Source organism: Varanus komodoensis, unplaced genomic scaffold, assembly GCF_004798865.1.
Source record: "Varanus komodoensis strain SLA01 unplaced genomic scaffold, ASM479886v1 scaffold3, whole genome shotgun sequence".
In the NCBI taxonomy this organism is placed as follows: domain Eukaryota; kingdom Metazoa; phylum Chordata; class Lepidosauria; order Squamata; family Varanidae; genus Varanus; species Varanus komodoensis.
Window position 1 is genome coordinate 64820507 of NW_025335761.1, and position 6708 is coordinate 64827214.

Sequence of the window (6708 nt, forward strand, 5' to 3'; positions counted from 1 at the left end):
GAAGGCAGGACATGGAGCCAAGCTCAGGGAACCAAGATTTAGGGTGGATGCCAGGAAGCCCTTCCTGACAGTCAGGACCCCGAGGGTGTGGAATGGGCTTCCCTGGGAGGTGGCTGAGGCCCCATCGGTGCGGGTGTTCAAGGATAGGCTGGACGTCCACATGGTGGGCATGTCGTGAGCGGAGCCAGCTGGAGCCAGGGGTCAGACTAGATGGCCTGGGAGACCCCTTCTGACTTGCTCTGTTTCTATCCTGAAATTCTGAAATTCTGTTTCACTCTGGTGTCCAATACACAACAGAAGCAAAAGTTTCGCTGGATAAGATGTCACACGGAGGTGGGTAGAGACCTGTTCTCCCCTGCAGAGGAAGGCAGGACGTGCTCCAATGGAGCAAAGCTCAGGGAACCAAGGTTCAGTTTGGATGCCAGGAAGCACTTCCTGACAATCGGGACCCCCAGGGTGTGGAATGGGCTTCCACGGGAGGTGGTTGAGGCCCCATCGGTGCGGGTGTTCAAGGACAGGCTGGACGTCCACATGGTGGGCATGTCGTGAGTGGAGCCGGCTGGTGCCGGAGGTCAGACTAGATGGCCAGGGAGACCCCTTCTGACTCGCCCTGTTTCTATGTTCTGCCTGGTATACATTTAGCAATGCAAAGACCCTCCCAGGATCCGTCTGTCTTGCGTGCACTGGGCTGCTTTCCCATGCTCAACCCTGGCCTAGGAAGCACGCCAAGCTGAGATCAAGTCTGTGAAGACCTTGCGATGCTTGCATTCCCTCTGCACTAAATTATTCTCCCGCTAAGTGCACAAGGCCCGCAAGTCACACGCGTGGGAGAACTCCGCTTGTGCCGTGTGTGTGCGGGCAGGGTGCAAGCTGACCTCACGCGTCATCCCTGCACAGACCTTGGACTCGCCCCCTGCCAGGCAGCCGGACAAGCCCTTGGCGTGAATCGGGCTGGAGGCAGAAAGCAGGCAAACTGGAGTCTGCGAGGCCCAGCCAAAATCGCCCAATGGATCCCAACCCCCGAACCAGGTTCCTTGCACATTGCTAGTGCGCAGGCCGGAGATGGTGGCCCACCATTCCCAGCATTTCCCAGAGAGCATATGCGGGGAAACGCAGTCGGGCACCTGCAGAGAGCACCGGACTAGGGCATTCTGGGAGACCGAGGGCAAAACGCAAGAGCCACCTGGAAACACGGAGGTCCGGGGGCTTCCCAAAATGGCCGCCCTGGAGGGTGGGACATTCCCCTCTTCAAGAAGGGCCGCCGTGGCAGGCGCAACCAGTTCCCAAGCGCCCGCTCCACGCCCAAAGAACACAACCAAAAGACCTGAGGGAACGGCACGCCAAAGTGTGCGTCCCAAAGTCAACGAAGTCTGGGTCACGCCGTGAGGAACCGGCTGTGCACACGCAGGCACACTTCCTATGATCAGGGGGCGGCCTCTGTGCCGGACGCTCCTTCCTGACCACCACAACTGGCTGGCCCGGCACGCTTCCGACCTACATGGGGGGCTGCGGCCCTGGCCGTTTCGGCTTTCTCAGGACGCTTCTGGGACCTACGTGAGGGACAGAGATGCTCTTAGAAATAAAGATGGCAGCCAGAGAAACAGGACAATCCAGAAGGGCCATCTAGTCTGACCCCCGCTCCAGGCGGCTCCGCTCACGACGTGCCCACCATGTTCTCTTCTTCTCACAATATTGGCCACCCCATGATTCTGCACAACGAGAGATTCGAGACAGACGAACGGGACTTGGATTTCTTCTCACAGCACCTGGCCACCAGCTCGGATGCCTTCAAAGCATTGTTTCTGTTGAGATTTACACAGGATTAGGTCCCGATTTATCTGGGATGCGGGCTAGCAAGAGCTACGAGTACTCGCTATGGCAACTATTTACAACCTCGGTTAGAGGCAGGATTCTCCGAATACCAGATGCTGGGAAACATGAGGTTACCACTGTGGGAGACGGCAGGCAGGTCAAGCATTCCAGCCTTTGATGCTTTGACCTGACCGGGCCTGCAGGCCCTTCTTGCACTTTGTACGTCCTCAAGGTCCAAACGGTAGAAGATGGGGGCCGAATGGGCACAAAGGCTGCAATGCTCCCCCCCACACCTTTCTGCACACCCCTGTATACACTTGGGAGAGGGAGGGAGAGCGATGTCCCAGTACCAGAAATGGGAGTGGCTAGCCAGATAGGGGCAAACATAACCTAAGGTGGCCCACTTAATGGAACGAAGAGACAACACCTTGAGAGGATGGATATCAAACCATAGCTTTGCCCCACATTTGGGGCCTGCATGGATCTTCTTCAGGGACCCATGCTTCTAAAATGGTTGCAGGGGCCTCTGAAAAGGAGACTCTTCCCACCTATGGCTTCATCTTGGAGAAAGTTCCTTGTCAGGGCTCCCTACAGCCATTTTTAGAAATGCGGACTCTGAGGAAGGTCCAGATGAATCATACACAAGCAAAGTCCATCAGGCTACAAGGAATATAACTACTCTTTTTCCGGCATCCTGACTTTGTTACTTTGTCCCTTGGGGTTGTTCCAGATGTTCTCCGGCTTTGACTGAAGGGGGTCAATTAAATGTTGTCAAAAAAGGGTGTGTGTGAGACAAAGAATGGCATAATTTTTCATCAGACGTGGATAATATGATTTCAGTGGAAATGCAATTCTCTTGCCATAGCAGGTGGCCAGGTGAACTGCCTGCCCACTGAAGGGGAGGAGAAACTCTACAGGAGAAAATTCCCAGCTTTGAGCAACACCCTCTTTCTCATCTTAAGCTTTTCTTTATACCAGACCGCCTGCCAAAGAGAGGATGTGTCTGACAGATTCCCAATAGAGGACTGTCCTCTATGCAAAAGGACACTTCACCACCCTAGAAAAAGGAAGGGGCTTGAAGCCATGTGGAAGAAGGCTTCAACAGACAAATCAACCCATTTTCTAACTCTGAACCTGGGATTCTGCTTTACAAAAGGAGTTGAAAATAAACAGAGCAATTACCCACCTGCTTTCGTATAAATCTATGTGCAACCACGCTTGAAATATTGTGAATATTGTGAATGCTTGAAATATGGTGTGAACACTTGAAATATTGTGTACTGTTTCGGTTCCCTCATTGCAGGAAGGAGATCGCAAAGGAAAATTATCAAGGAGCTGTAGCAATGAGTTATTTAAGTTTCTAGGCCACAGAATAACCTGATAGGGCTCTGTAAGCAGCATACAAAAGCAATAAAATATAAGACAAAACATTACAATCCCTAGCAACAATTTTTTAAAAACCCAGCTGCTCGAGATCTTAAAACATCCAGTTATACAAAATAATGCATGGGGTGGAGAAAGTGGAGAGCAAGGCCGTTTTCTCCTCTCCCTTAATATGGGAACCCAAAGGGGTCATCCCATAATGCTGTTTCCTGGGAAACCTTCTGCAAAGCACGAACGTAAGCTATGCAATGCTCGTCCACGAACTGCAGCTTTAAAAGGGGCAGAGCAGATTTAGGGACAAAAGGGCTATCCAGGGTGGCCGGTTGTGATGGCGACACACAGCCCACAGTACCAGAGACACTGGGCTTGTGTACACCAGGTGCTGGGCCCATATTCATATCCCACTTGCGGGTCTCCCGTGCGCAGCTGCTGTGCGAACAGGCTGCTCAGCCCGATGGGTCCCCTCTCCTGTTCTCACGATGCAATGCCAAGGCTCGCATTTTTTGGAAAACTTCAGAACGCACTTAATCTGCTACTGGGCATGTTCAGCACACTCCGTTGCAGGTTACTTGGGAGTAAGCCCCAGGGCATTCAGGGGGTCTTGCTCCCAGATAAGTTTAGGCGTGCCATTTTTGTTCTAAAAGGCGCCTTGAGTTTTAAAGTCTTTATGAAGGGATGGGGGCAGAACCGTACAGTTTAAGTTGAACCCTATCTTACTAACTTTCGATACTCTGCATCTGTGTTTGGTTTGGTTTTGCAAAACTGAATGCCATGCACACTTGAGGATGTTGTAAGTAAAAGCATCTATTGCAGAGATTCTAAACACAGATTATTTGCAGGTTAGGAAAATGCACTTGCTAATAATCCCGTTCTCACATGTGATCTTCTGACGAGGTCTTTGCAGCCTCAGGAATACCTGATTACATTCTGGAATGTTTTAAATACTGCAGAAAGTAGAATTCGGCATCACGGCACCATTTCCATATAATAATTTGATACTGATAATACCATACAATGGAGTTCTGTTAAGAGCAGATGTAAGAGGCACTACAGGCACCATGATGCACATCTAAGTTCTCCTGATTCCATCTGTAGGCTCAAGTCCTGGTCTGTCACACCTATCCACTGTATTTGTGACAGTGGAGGGTCATGGGTGGTGACACCTAAATTTCAAAATGTCTTGTCTTGGATAATATTCCTGTATTCGTGTGGCTTGCAAAGCAATTGTTGCTTTGTTGATGTCTTTCAGTTTTTCTGTATGCCACTTTGCAGGGCCCATTGGCTTGAAGGGATCTCCCCCCCCCCCCCAGGACACCTGAATCAGGGGGCACACAGACAGGTGTCTGAAGCTACTTGTGCATTCTGTCTCCAGTGGACGCGTTTGCTGCAGGAAAGACCACAGTAACTCTTGCATTTCCTATGGCAGCCTCAATTCAGGAAGCTGCCCCGGACCGGAAGCCCTTGGGAAAGAACTGCACAAGATTCGGGAGCAGTCAGAGGCTGACAGTTCCCTGGCAAGGTGCTCCGGCACGGCCGACCTCTCGGGTGCAGTCCAAGCCACTCTCCGCCTGCAACCCCGGCCATTCCTGTCTTAATCTGCAGGTCCTTAATTGCAGGTCCCACATCAGCAGAAGCTCGGCTCTCTTGTCACCTCTGATATCACAGCCTGCCGGCGACCCTCTAAAGCAGAATTACTGCGGGTGTTAAATGCCGCCAGGAGCTAAAGGACACCCTCTCCTTGACTCCTAAATTCCATTTGCAACGGCCTCTTCCGTCTGGAGATAGCATCTCCTTGATGGGTAAATGGGATCTCAGACTGTAATCCTATCACTGGCTCTTGGTTCCGCTAGAAAGGTTAGGCGGGCAGATTCACCTGGCCGGATCAGGTGTGTGATCCAGCCCAGGCCCCCACTGCGCTTATCGGAGCAGTGCCGGGGGGGGGGGTCACGATCCTTCCCAGACGAGTTCTGGGCGAGCAGAACCGCTCCGTTTTGCCTGCAGCGAGAGGGTGTCCTGCAGGCCATCGAGCAGATTTGTGCAGAGAGAAGCCCCACTGGACACAGTGGGACTTACTCCCAAGTAAGTCAGCACAGACTTGCACAGCTTTAACCACAGGGGAAAGCCATGAAGCCCCACCCTGACCAAGCAGGCGCAGGAGCGGCACCTGACTGTGAATCTGCAAGATGCCAGAAGCACGTCGCTGTTCTTGCTGCAGCAGGCAAGCAGTGGTCCCCTTTTTCTCCTGGTCTTCAGGGGACCCCAGAATCCTCACGTGCTTTTTATAATGGTTGCAGCGTTGACTTTTAGTGCAACCCAGACGCTGCTTTCACTACTTACAATTATCCCTTTAACACCTCCCTCGCAACACACTAGACACCCTCCTCCCCACAATAAAAGTGTGCGGGGGGGGGGAGGGCAGGGTAGGCCTCAGAGGGCTGTGGGCACCTGACCCGGAGAGAAGCGGAGGGGGGGCGGGGAGGGAGGCATGCCTGCTGTGCTTCCTCCACACAGCAAAAGCCATAAGCGGCCAGTTCTGGATTTCTGAATCCTTTGCCCTTGCTCACGAGGAGTCCCAGCTCTGCCCTTGGGACTTGCGTCTCATGTTGGGGCTGGGCCAACACATCCTTCGGCAGCCTAGCCAGCTTCTGGCAGCCACAGGCTCGCACCGTGGCTCCTAGACCGCCTTGCCGTGGCTTCTTCCTTTCCACCACGGACTGGATGTGGCAACAGGCCACCGAACTTTCTAGGACGGCCACCAAGTTTGCTTCCTCCCCGAGGACCGCCTCCTCCCTCCTCCCTCGCTAACTACAGCATCCCCGCCTTCATTTCATCCAGTTATTCCCTTTCTGCACGGCTACTCGTCCTTTACACCAACTAGTAGTGAGTGCAGTGACCCTGACGGCAGTTTTCCCTTGGGCTACAACACGAAGTTTCCTGCACGCACAAAGCGTCGCCTGCTCTGCGATCCAGGCTGTTCAAGGGACACTTGCCCGCCTCCCTCTGCTCGCCCAGGGCCTGCGCGCTCCCGGCGCGGCCAGAAGGGACCCTGCCCGCCGAGTCGGATCTTCCGGGACGGCCCGCTTGCGGCTGCTCCAACCGGCAGTACCTCCGCAGGGCCGGGCCGGGGGGCCGGGGGCTTTCCGTTCGCCCTTGCGCGGGGGAAGCGAGCCCTTTCCGCCCCCAGCCTGCGCCCCTCGCTGGGAGGCGCGGCTGCCCTGGCGCAGTGCTGCCCAGAGCTCGCCCGTTGCGTCCCCGGTCCCCCCACCGGAGCGAGGCGAGGCGAGGCGCGGAGGGGGGGCGGGGAGGGGAGCGCCTCCCTTGCGCCATAGCTTTGCTCTTGCGGAAGGGCTGCGGGCTCCACGGCGCTTTCCAACGACCCGCCTTCGCCCGCGCCCCGCCGACTTCCGCAGTCACGTCTCCTCCAGCCCTGCCTTCGGGGCACGGCGAACCCCCGTCGGCGCCTCCCAGCTCGGGCAACCGAAGCCAGCATCGCCCGAGCGGGCCGGGGGGGGG